This window comes from Theropithecus gelada, chromosome 17, assembly GCF_003255815.1.
Source record: "Theropithecus gelada isolate Dixy chromosome 17, Tgel_1.0, whole genome shotgun sequence".
NCBI classification, from domain to species: Eukaryota; Metazoa; Chordata; class Mammalia; order Primates; family Cercopithecidae; genus Theropithecus; species Theropithecus gelada.
The window spans coordinates 31905885-31919065 of NC_037685.1; the positions used below are offsets into that span (position 1 = coordinate 31905885).

A 13181-nucleotide genomic window follows, 5' to 3' on the forward strand; every position below is an offset into this window, starting at 1 on the left:
ATAAGAGATCTTTTAAATATTCTTTAAACACCTAATGATATCCTAGGAAGAATTATTTTTAAGTGACAATGATGAATTTCTTAAAAATATAAGACTGAATAATGACCCAATTTGTATATTTTATTCTGTTGTTTTGAAATTTCTAAAAATGGTGTGCATTATAAAAGTTACTAATTATGCTGTAGTTAAAAGTGTGTAATGTACTGAAAAAATATAAATTGAGTTTTGTGCACTATACAGTCCCACTTCTTAACAGTAATTTTATTATTGAATGTTAAATACATTTGAGTTATACAGATGTGCATTAAAAAATAAGAAAATGCTCTGACATCAAAAAGAAATATGTCAAATCATAAGAGTTGCAAGTAAAAATTGTCTTTGTCAATAATGTCATCATTACATGCATAACATTTTGCCACATGACCCTACTAATTAAAAATTTAGGTTAATATGCTTATAACAATCCACAACATTTTGAATTAACATGAATGAATTTGAAATTTCATCAAAACACTTGCCTCAACTTGTACACTGTCATGGCTGGTTGGTAAACTAAAGTCTTGTTTGCATTTATGGTAGAAAATACTTACTATTGAAATATACCCATTTATCATTTAAATATACCCACTGTAAACTTTTATTTGTATTTCCTAGTTCATTGTTGAATAGACAAATCTACAGTTACAGTTGGAGCATTTAATATCTGTCTCATTAATCGACAGAACAACTGGAAAGAAAAGGGTACAGAGAAAATATCACTATCAATCAACTGTCTCTAATCCACTTAATAGGCCATTCCAAAACAGTAGAATACATATTATTTTCAAGAACCTTCATAATTATTTGAAGGAGAGTTTAAATCTTTGACCATAAAAAATATCCCATCAAACTTAAAATCATATAGAACATGTTCTCAAACCACAATGGCATCAAATTAGAAATCAATAACAGAAAGAGAAAAGGGAAATCTCCAACTCAAAAACACACTTCTAATGAACCATGAGTTAAAGAGCAAGTTTCAAGAGAAAAAAATAGTAATTACATTGAACTTAATAAAGATACAACATATCAAAATTGTGCCACACTGCTTTAGATAAGAGAGAAATTTGTAATACTAAATGTTGTGTTAGCAGAGAGGGAAATTCAAATCTGTAAGCTCCTACCTTAAAAATCTAGAAAAACAAGAGCAGAATAAACCCCTAACAAGCAGAAGAAAAGAAAAAGTATAAAGCAGAAATTAATGAAATGTAAAACAACAAATAAATTTTAAAATAGTTCTTGTAAAGATGAAAAAAACTGATAAACTACTAGTAAGATTGACAGAAAAGAAAAAAGAGAAGAGACTCAAATTGTCAACATCAGGAATGAAATGGGATATTGTTATAGCGATTCTGTCTATCACTGTAGTCATCAAAATATAATAAAGGAATACTAGGAACAATTTTACTAACAAAAATTTGACAACATAGATGAAACAGGCCTATTTCTCCAAAGCACAAACCATTACATCTAACCCAAAATGAGATACAGAATTTCATACAAATTAAAATGACTCTCATTTAAAAATCAACTCAGGATGGTGACAAACTTAAATGTGAAAGGTAAAACCATAAGGAGAAGACAGTAAAAAAAAAAAAATAAAAAAGGCAAAACCACATAGGAAAATCCAGTAAAGACTTTGGCACCTACACAATGAGCTGTTAGTCTTTATACCAAAACCACGATCCATATAATGAAATTGATAAATTGTATTTCACCAAAATTGAAAGTGTTCTCTGAAGGACTCTGTTAAGAGGATGAAAAGGCAAACGGTAGACTGGAAGAAAATATTTGCAAACCACATGATATAGACTAAATTGGTTGTGCCTCCTCCAGATTTACATGTTGAAGTCCTAACCCACAGTACCTCAGAGTGTGGCTGATTTTTTGAGATAGGGCCTTTAAAGAGGTAATTGAGGAAAATGAAGTCATATGAATGGGCGTTAATCTAATATGACTGGTGTCCTTATAAGAAGAAATTAGTAAACACACATTTACACACACACAGGAAGACCATGTGAAGACAAAGGGAGAAGACAGCTATCCACAAACCAAGGAGTAGTGGACTAGTATCAAAAATACATAAGGAACTCAAAACAAAAATCCAGTGAGATAATGGGCAAAAGACTAAAGGGACATTTCACTGAAGAAGATATATAGATGGCAAATAAGGACATAAAAAATGTTCAGTATTTTTAGTTCTTAGGAAAATCCAAGTTAAAACAACAATGAGATGACACTACATACCCATCAGAATGTCTAAAATAAGAAAAAGTGACAATACAAAATATTGACAAAGATACAGAGAAAATGGATCACTCACACGTTGCTGTTGGGAATTACAAAATGTTACACCCATTCTGGTAAGGAGTGTAGCAGTTTCCTACAGATATAGCTGTAACAGCCTTTGTTCCCCTAGCTTAGCAAGCAATTCCAGAATTGCAATGCTTGTTTTTCAAAATAGTGATCCTCTTTAACGAATGACCTCTGTCTTCCCAGCTGTATTTTTTATCTGCGCATTTCTTGTTGGTGAACTGAATTTATTCCTGTTGTTTCTCATGTAATACCTAGAAAGGTGATTTAAATACTACAATGGCTCTAGAGGGGAAGAAAATAGCTTACCAGCTACATTTGATAGGATTTCACAGAAGTCAGTGAATATAGGAACTTCCTGTGTTATTATGTTAAATATGATCTTTCTCTCCCATCTGCTGCTCAAAACCTTGCTATTCAATCACTTAATGTATATTCCTGCATTAGATAAGTATACAGATTTTATGGCATAAATCAGAGCAGTGGGAACTGTTAATCATCAGAAGCTATTTTTCATGTGAATATGAACAAAGAATTATTCCCAGATAACCGCGGATCTTTGGCTGAGAAGCTCCCACATAAAGTTGGATTGTTTACTTTTTCTTCTTTTCTGTTTTGTTTCATTAGTTGTATAAACAACATTGCCACTGACAACCAGGGGAAAACAACACCGAAATACGGAAAATTTCACAATTGACAAAGCTTTACTACCTTCATTATCCATTTAAATTGTATACCAACCATCTTAGATATCATCATTCCCTCTTTATAGATGAGAAAAAGGTGAGCCTTGGGGATATTGTAGCATATATGAAAATATTTCAGTTGTGATAGTAAGAGGCAGCTTGTAAGAGCCATATTCAAATGTCAACATTTTTTTTCCACATCCCATGCAACAATTGTTCTCCTAAAAAGCACTTGGTCAAACAACATAAAAAGAATTGGTTAGGCCAGGCACAGTAGCTCACGCCTGTAATCCCAGTACTTTGGGAGGCTGAGGCAGGTGGATCATGAGTTCAGGAGTTCAAGACCAGCCTGGCCAAGATGATGAAGCCCCGTCTCTACTAAAAATACAAAAATTAGCCAGGCGTGGTGGTGGGCACCTATAATCCCAGCTACTCGGAAGGCTGAAGCAGAGAATTGCTAGAACCCGGAAAGCAGAATTTGCGGTGAGCCGAGATCACGCCACTGCACTCCAGCCTGGACGACAGAGCAAGACTTCGTCTCAAGAAAAAAAAGAAAAAAAGAATGGGTTAAGCAACATAGTAACTTCATTTATTCCATGGTTGAGTACTCAGATTTTGTATATATACCTGTTGCAATGAAAAATATAATGAAGCATTATTTTCAAAACAGTTGAATAGAGTGATCAGCACAGGTTCCTGAAAAACAAGACTTGAATCGTCTTTTCTATGAGAGTGCGTGCATGTTTCTTGTTCAGGTGAGACCCTAGAAGTACTATTTATAGACTGTAAGATTGAAAAACTCTACATTTTGAACATTGCTTAATAACTAATTCCACAAGGCTATTTATGAATCAGAATTTCCTCCTATTTCTCCCTTTTCCAGCATGAGCTCTAAATTCGAGAAATAGTGGGCTGGAAGAAGGCTTAGGAAGGGAAATAGTTCTAAATGATTAAGTAAACAAGATAATTTGATCAGTATAACTCTAGTCTCCTGACAGCAAATAACACAGAGAATTAACAATTAACAGGAACATATGATGACTTCATTCATTATCAGTAATAACGCTATCTGGACTGCATGAGGGCCTGGACTTGGATGTTTATAGTTACTTTGGAATTTTATCTCATAAATTTTCTCAACTCTGGAGAATTTATTTAACTCTTGCTGTACTATACCAAGGATTAACCACTGTATACAGTGGAGAAAATATAGATATTCTGAAACAGAGACGATTCTAGAGTTTACATGGAAGCAGGAAAGAAAAGACAATTATGGAACATTTATGCCACGGTGACGGATAAGGATTCACACAACAAACCCTTTTTCTATGTCTCAATTTCTCAGCTACAATCTAAACTTGTGTGTGTGTGCAGAATGCTTAGAGAATTAATCTAGTTTTTGAAGATTCTGATCTAACAGACTATATGTGAAACATGGCGATTTCAACGTGTAGTTTACTTATTAGTTCTGAAATGTAGCACATATTTTTGCCTAAGTTTTTCTTTTTCCTTATTGCCAATGATGAGGAAATATCCATGATATAAGACTCAGGATTGGAGACTTTGTCCCTCACCACTGAATTCAGTGAACGTGGCAAGAGTCAATCATTCCATCTCTATTATAAAACCCCAAATACCAGATTTTATTCTTCATGCAATCTGGTGCTAATAATAATAACAGTAACAAAAATCAGGAATATTCTTTCATGTTTATAAGAAGATTCCTCCATTGTATGCTACTTCCTGCCTCTTCATTTATATGCTAGCAATGTAGTTACCTGTATTTCTCTGATACCTCATGCTTACTACTGATTTCTTAATTTTGCTGTCTGAATATCCTTTCTCCGCTTGTTTGCCTTGCTACTTTCCTCTCATCTTTCAAGATTCAGCTCCAGGTTGACCACATCTAGAAAGTCTTCCCTCCCAGGCTCCTCAGATACTGTTTTTATCCCTCCCTTCATCTCTTTTCATTCTTCATTGTAATGGCCATTTGTTCTTCTGCCTCCCTATTAGACTGCAAGCTCCCTGGGTAAGGAATTCAGGTATCAGCATAGCTCTATCCTGGCGCTTTATAGTATCTAGCACAATGCATGTCTGTAAAACATTTTTGATAAATTAATGTATGGCTAGTATTTTATTTCAAAAGGTAGAGTTTATAAAGTAGGAGCATGATATTTTATTGATCTTTCAGGACAATCTTTAGAAGTGGAAGAGCAGCAAAAAAATACTCCAAGATGAACGTCTCAGACTAGTTTGTGTTGGAACCTAGACCTGAAATCAATTCTATGCTGAAACAAACAACAGCAACCAATAAGCTTTCTTTAGTACCACTTACTATATAGGGACTGTGGACATGACATTTAAATATACTATTTTATTTATTCCTCATGACAGCCCTATAGAGGGCAGCATAGATAACATTATCCCTATTTTCCAAGTGAGGATAATGAAGTTTGGAGAGTTTATGTGACTTTCCCAAAGTGGCAGGCACAATAAACAGGCTGAGAGTCAAGCCCTGTTCGAATTCACTCCAGATCTGTGCTGTGAAGGGCAAGACCGTAAAACTTCTCAAACTATATTCTTTTTGGTATGGCTAAGATTACTTTTCCAAAATATTATTACATTCATTGTTTCTATAGTTCAAACTCTGCAAACACACATTTGGGGAACGTAGCAGTGCACATTGAAAGAGATGGTATCAATGTGTTATCTATCATTGACAAGAATCCAGGTCTCCAGCAGGAGGAAAAAAGGAGATCCTGGTTATGTGAATTGCCAGCTACAGCCCTTGCCTCAGAGTTAGGTTCTAGCAAGTCTACACCTCTGTTGCCGGACATATACCATGAATATAATATTTATTTTAACTTTTTGGGGTATTATGTTTTCTAAACTCAATTTGACATTTAATTATATTCAGATATTTAAAGAAACAGTTTTATTCTGAGTTTATCAAAAACAAACTCTCAGATTCAGAATTAATCTGGGGAGTTTTCACTCTGGAGAGAAACTGTTGTTACATTTGAATCCTCTACACTTTCTCCTTCTTCTCCTACCACACACCAAATGTGTATTTTCTTCAGAAGTCATCAACTTCATTAAACATAAAGTAATTTGACTGTTAGAAATTCACAATTTATTAAAAAGTCAAGAGCAAAACCTTTGAGAAATAATTTAATGCTGAAAATTATCCTTTTCTCTTTTTCCTTCAATTCATACCAACATTAAAGGTTGGTTACAGGTAATTTGGAGACATCATAGTGAATATGATTTCATTTATTGAAGTAATGTTGCCTTCCAACACATAGAATGGGAAAAAATATTTGCCAACTATCCATCTGACAAAGGATTAATAAGCAGAAAATATGAGGAACTCAACTCAATAGGAAAAAATCTAATAATTTGATTAAAAATGGGCAAAAGGTCCAAGAAAGAAGACATACCAATGGCAGAGAAATGCAAATTAAAACTGCAATGAGATATCACCTCACCCCAGTTAAAATGGCCTTTATTGAAAGGTGAACCAATAACAAATGCTGATGACGATGTGGAGAAAAGGGAACGCTTGCACATTGCTGGTGGGAATGTAAATTAGTACAGCTACTATGGAAAACAGTATGGAAGTTTCCCAAAAAACTAAACACAGAACTATCAAATGATCCAGCAATCCCACTGCTAGGTCTGTACCCAAAAGAAAGGAGATCAGTATATCAAAGATAGATCTGTACTACCATGTTTATTGCAGCACTATTCACAATAGCCAAGATTTGGAAGCAACGGAAGTGTTCGTCGGCAAACTAATGGATAAAGAAAATGTGGTACATATACACAATGAAGTATAATACCATCCAGCCACAAAAAGAATGAGATCCTGTCATCTGAAACATTATGGATGGAACTGGAAGATATTATGTGAAGTGAAATAGGCCAGGCATAAGAAAAACAAACTTCACGTTTTCGCCCATTAGTGAGAGCAAAAAAATTAAACAATTGAACTCATGGAGATAGAGAATAGAATGATGGTTACCAGCGGCTGCAAAGGGGTGGAGGAGGGATTGTTAATAGGTACAAAATATAGTTAGAATGAATAAGATCTCCTATTTGCTATCACAACAGGGTGACTACATCAACAGGGTTAAGACCAGCCTGGCCAACATGGTGAAACCCATCTCTACTAAAATACAAAACTTAGCCGGGCATGATCGCAGGTGCCTGTAATCTGAGATACTTGGGAGGCTGAGGCAGGAGAATTGCTTGAGCCTTGAGCTATTGTCTCTGCCTTGAGGCAGAGGTTGCAGTGAGCCCAGATTGCACCACTGCACTCCAGTCTGGGCAACACAGCGAGACTCCGTCCCCCGCCAGAAAAAAAATTTTAAAAAAATGAATAAGTAAAAGAATGTTTGTAACACAAAGGAAGGATAAACGCTTGAGGTGATAGAGACCCCCATTCAACCTGATGTGATTATTACGCATTACAAGACTATCAAAATATCACATGTACCCCGTAAATACATGCACCTACTAGGTGCTCACAAAAATTAAAAAAGATAATAAAAGACTAATAAAAATAATATTGTCTCTAATGACTATAAAATGCCTCTGAAATACACAGATGATGCCCATAGCCCCCCACATAATAACCGATTTTGTACCAAGAAGCTAAAGTATAAGCTTATCTGATTCCTAGGTTATTTCTCAATATCCTACATTTAGCTTTTACAAATGACACATAAGAAAATGAGTTTTGTTCTAATAGGAAAAAAAAATTTAACTATTTAATAAAATCCCTGACTTTTAAGCTAAAAAAAAAAAAATCAATTTTTTTTAAAGCAATATTGCCCACTATGGACCTTTTATATTTTTCTCACTGTGATTTCATCACTAGACATTGAATAATTGCTTGCAATGTTCTATTCCTTCAGCATTTATTTCATCCTGCTGCCTCACTTCCAGTGAAAGGATCTAAACATAAATTGTTATACATCATAGTTTTTCAAAACTATGAGAAACCTATTTTAAACATTTTACTGACCTAAAAAAAAGATTTATTTTCCAGAGGTTCTAACAATTGCAAAATCATAGCAGTTATAAAGAGAGTAAGATATAATCCCAAATTTGCCTGTCACTCATTTTTTTCACTGTTATAAAGAAGCAGTTTTGAGGTGGCAATTAAGCCCAATTTGCCATAAATTGATGTCACATATTGTCTTCAAGCTTCAGAAAAATCAAAGCCTTAATAAATTACACACCTTCTGTTCAAACATTTATAATACAGTTTGCTGTAGATACTAGCACTAGTACATGGATTTATAAATAAAGCTATAGATTAGTGATCAATTCAGAAATAATGGGAAAATGAATACCTTCCCTTTCCCTCTTCTTGTTGTTAAGTTTCTCTTCTTCACAGACCACAGGAAAGCACTGAAACTGCTGTTACCCATACCAAAGAGTGCTTGTTATTCTGTTCTTGAAGCTGCCCCAGCAACCAGTGACCTGTTTGAGAACCTGCCTTGACAAGCTCCACAGGTGTCCTGGCTTAATGTTGCTCTGGAGTGCTTTTAATAGATAAGCATACTCTATCTACTCTGGCAAAGAAAAATAGGGCAGGCAATCAAACAACCATTTCTCTAACCTGAGCTGAATACTTAACATAAGTCAAGGGTAAAGGAAACATTCTGCTTTTACAGTGTCCTGAGATGCCACTGAAGAGCTGCCCTTTAGTTTATATATTTATGTATCATCCATACAGGTAGAAACCCGTTCATTCAATAAAACTAGACTGCGATAACAAAGGTTTAAAAACGTTTTGAAAACATTATAAGCAGAGGCATTTGGAAATATTATTAAAGTAATTCAATAATCTTACTTTAAGAGATAAACCTTCCAAATATTTGATTTTTCATGGGCCCATGTTTGATTATTCACAGATACAATTTTTGGTTAATTTTGGTTAGTTATACTAAAATAATTCCATAAATTTAAAAAAATGATTTTATAATTAATCTCAGGATTTTGTTTCTGTGTAATTGCCAGAAATAAAAATTTAAGAGCACAATAAGGAAAAAATTGATGTTATATAATGTACATAAATGTAAATATATTCTGAAATTAAATCCACTGCTACTTTTCTTATAAAGATTTACTTATTCTTATGACAAATGTGGTCATGGTCAGAGAAAAAAAGATTACATGGGGAAAGTTTTGAAATGGGAAAGAAACTTAGTTCTCCTACTTACAGGGGACGGCAAACTTGTACAAAGGATGTGTATTTTCCTTTACTAAAAGTTGTTTTTGCAATAAAATCAAGAATGACCTATGCAGGAGACCACTCAAACTTGTTAATTCAAAATGTAGGAAAAAATGTACGCCTGGTTTTGCATACCTATCCACAGAATAGGCCTGATTTATGGCAGTTTCCTTTCTGGATATCTGAAGCGTTCTCTCTCTCTCTGTATATCTATAGTGCATTCTGTCTCCAGAGAACTGTGGAGATGGAGGACTCTGATAAAGGTATAGTGAGAATCCAGCAAAGATCACTGGAGATGTGTCAGAACAATTCCATCAATTATACAGAGAAATGGATACATAGAGATCTGAATGAAATGTCAAAAATGCTTCCTGGTGCACAGGGAAGATGACCACAATCTAGTCTTACAGTATCTATATGATGTCCACGAAAACTGTACACCTGGCACCCACTAGAACACAAGATAAGGGTTCCAAATGCTACCCCATAAACAAGCAGAATTTGGACTCCAGAATATAATGTAAGACAATGGAAAAAAGGTAATGTCTTTATTTCTACGATTAAGGGATGAGTGTATCCTAATGAAACAGGTAAAAACCCTCCAATTTCTAAAAACTGGTATCCAAAATCCATTTATTGTCTAGGAAGAGCATGATCATTATTGTAGGCTAAATGAAACAAGGAAGAGAATTACCAGTTTCAAAACACCAGTGCCAATGACCTGAAAACTCACCAGGATACCTCGCTGTTGGGCAGTCACTGTTCACTGCAATCTTTGTTGAAGTGCTCAGAAAAGAAGTTTTTTGCAAGCCACTTTGAACTGCTAGGCTTAGAAAGGAACTAACTTTTGTGCAAGTGATAGACTAGAGTCTTTAGGAACAAAAGGGGTGTGTATAATTTGGAATTAGTATCATCTGGGGAAAATACTTTCCAGTGTGATGGATTAAGCAAATGTCTTATTCACACATGCCATTAAGTCACTGTGTTATTGAAGATAACAGAGGGGGGTTCATAAGAGTCACCTCTTCCAGGTTTAATGAGGCAAGGAAAAAACCTGTATGTCCTACTTAGGGGTCATTTCCATTATAAAACTGTCATTAAGTTCCAGTTCAAAGTTAAATTTGGGAAATGGCTATTTATATAACACAGATGGGCATCTAGCTGAATCTTTGATTAGAAACCCTGAAACAAACTGGCAACCTATTATCTTTTCTTTTCATTTTATTCATATAAAGGGAACTTTTGCCTATATATCTCAGTATAAAATAGACTTCACCTCAACCTTTCTTCTAGTTCAACATAATAATGCATTCTTCCAGGAAATTTTGTCTTGTTCCCAATAACTTGGGGTTACCTCAGGATGTAAGCTAATTTCAAACAACTTGTCCTAACAGGAAAAAATATATATATGATTATAACATGCATGTAGTTTGTGTATGGTTTTAAAGGGAAAATACTTCGCCCTCATCTGATAAGGTGCAACTAGCCTTCATAGTATTTTCTGTTCCATTTATTTATATAGACACCATCAAGAGAAAATCAAGCTTTTGCTAGGACAATAAGGAGTTTTTAACCTTCCTTTTCCGTCATGAGCCCCTTGGTAATGCAATAAAATATATGGAACCTATTGGCAGAGAAAGGGACTTAGCCACTTAACCACAAAATAAAGCATACATTTCCAGAGAGCTTTATGAAATCCAAGGGCCCCATTTAAGAGTTCTCTAACATGAGAGGAAAACATTCTATCAGTCTTTCTTTTGGATTAGAAACCCTTAAACGGACTGCCACCTATTCGCTTTTTTAAAAATTTATTATTTCCAACATAAGTTTTGGATTTTGAAAGGGTAAAAAGATTAACGGGATATAGGCAGGTCATTACTATAACAAGATTATTGATATATTTGATAGAAAAATGGAATAGAACTCCAGGGTGTGACTGGGTAATTGTGCAAAGAAAAGTAAGGTTCTTCAGGAGTGTCGAAATTCAAGAATGTCTTTTGTATTTTTATATACAAAGAAATAATAAAATCATAAACTGAATTTTAGATTACTTGCCATTTTGAAGTTGTCCTTTAGCAAAAACTGTAAAAGTTACCACTCAATGATGCATATTTCGTCTTTGTGAATTTTAACTTTGAGTTTATACAAACAGACTAAGCCAAAAAATTACATACTTAGATGACACATGAAATACTAGAAATGACGTGGATTTTGAAATAGACAGAAATGGGTTTAAATCCCACTCATTAACATTTGTTAACAATATAACCTTGAGGATATCTGAGGCTTAATTTCCTCTACTTTGAAAAATGAGATAATACCTACCTTGAGAGATGATAGGAGAATTAGATATAGCTATAGGAAACATCCAATCCTTGTACTCAGAACTGAAATTAATTTTTCATAATTCAAACAATTATGGTGAAATTCATATTAAGTGTTATTATTTGCAGGAATGAAATACACCCACACTGATTCACTGGACCAAATAGAGATTTCTTAACCCTCCAAATAACACTTTCTTCTTCGTATTCGTTCAAAAAAAAAATGCAGTTCCTGATTTTCTTTCCCTAATAGAAAAATCAATAAGTTAATCAGAGCCCAGAGTCAGAGCTGGTAAGGAGTTGAATGCACTTCATTCATTTTTGCCACTGAAAATTATGATTTGTACTTAAAGAATTCCCTATTATTACAGCCAGATGGGTATAATGGCCATGTTTGACTTTAAACAGATCAAGCTTTAGTTTTATAAATTCACTGAAATACCATCACACACCTTCTCATCCACCTCATCCCTCCCCTTAATAAATTCTATAGTTTATAGTTTTTATAGGGAAAGGGGCTTTGGAGAAAACTTGTACTTAATTTCACAATAAATATCCTTATAGTAAAAAGTCTCCATATTTATTTTTCCCCAACTTCTCAGTCAGGATGTTGTGAACACAGAAGGTAATAGATAATGCACCTTTGCTTGCCTTGTGAAATTTCATTTTAGGTTAGTTTCTTGAAGAAACTACTTGAGGAAGTTACTGCCTATTTGTTTCTAGGACTAAAAAATATTAGGTTTTGAGGTCAGAATACTGTTTATCTTCTATGAAACAGAACTCTATCATATGCTGAAAATCTATTATAGTATGACAGAAAAACAATAGACCACTTTGGAAAAATCTACCCCTTTCTGTTACTCTTTCACTGGTAAGACTGGCTTAATTGAACTGTTTTTTGTGTTTCAGAAATGAGTTGGAGACTAAGAAAATAGAAGTTTAAAAACTCCAAATATGATCATTTTCTTGCTTTTTAATGTTTTTGTTGTATAAGTTTTCATTTTAATGTTTTTGTTGTATAAGTTTAAATTTCATCTTATGGAAAAACGTAAGTTAAATTATCCTTACTGCTTTCATAGAAGTTGAGTTAAAATCTAAAATTATTCTAGATCAAAAAACAAATGAAGGCTACCTCTTCAGAATAAGGTATTTTTTTCAAAAATTAGTTTTTATTTTTAAGCAAGCTATATAAGAATTTATAATTTTTAGCAAAATAAGTAAAAAAAAACTCTTAGAAAAGATATCAGGCACATAAATTTGTTAATAAAAACAAAACACCTTCTTTATCATGTTAGAACATTATACTTTCTATACATATTAGAATGCATATTTTTAATATTTTGAAGAACCTTCATACTGTGTTCCATAGTCTATTTTACAAGCCTAAATGTCCATCAACAGATAAATGAACAAAGAAAATGTGGTATATACAGACAGTGGAGTATTATTCAGCCTTACAAAAGAAAGACATTTTGTCATTTGCAACAACATAGATGAACCTAGGCGACATATGTTAAGTGAGATAAGCCAGACACAGAAGAATAAGTACTGTATTATTCCAATTACGTGAGGTAT

At 33.9% G+C, this 13181-nt stretch overlaps 1 protein-coding gene across 1 annotated transcript in view; it reads left to right on the plus strand.

Annotated features, from left to right (window-relative positions):
• Positions 1–13181, plus strand: part of GPC5 (glypican 5) — a 1483371-nt gene that overhangs the window by 1322398 nt on the left and 147792 nt on the right. The gene's annotated exons all lie outside the window — the stretch shown is intronic.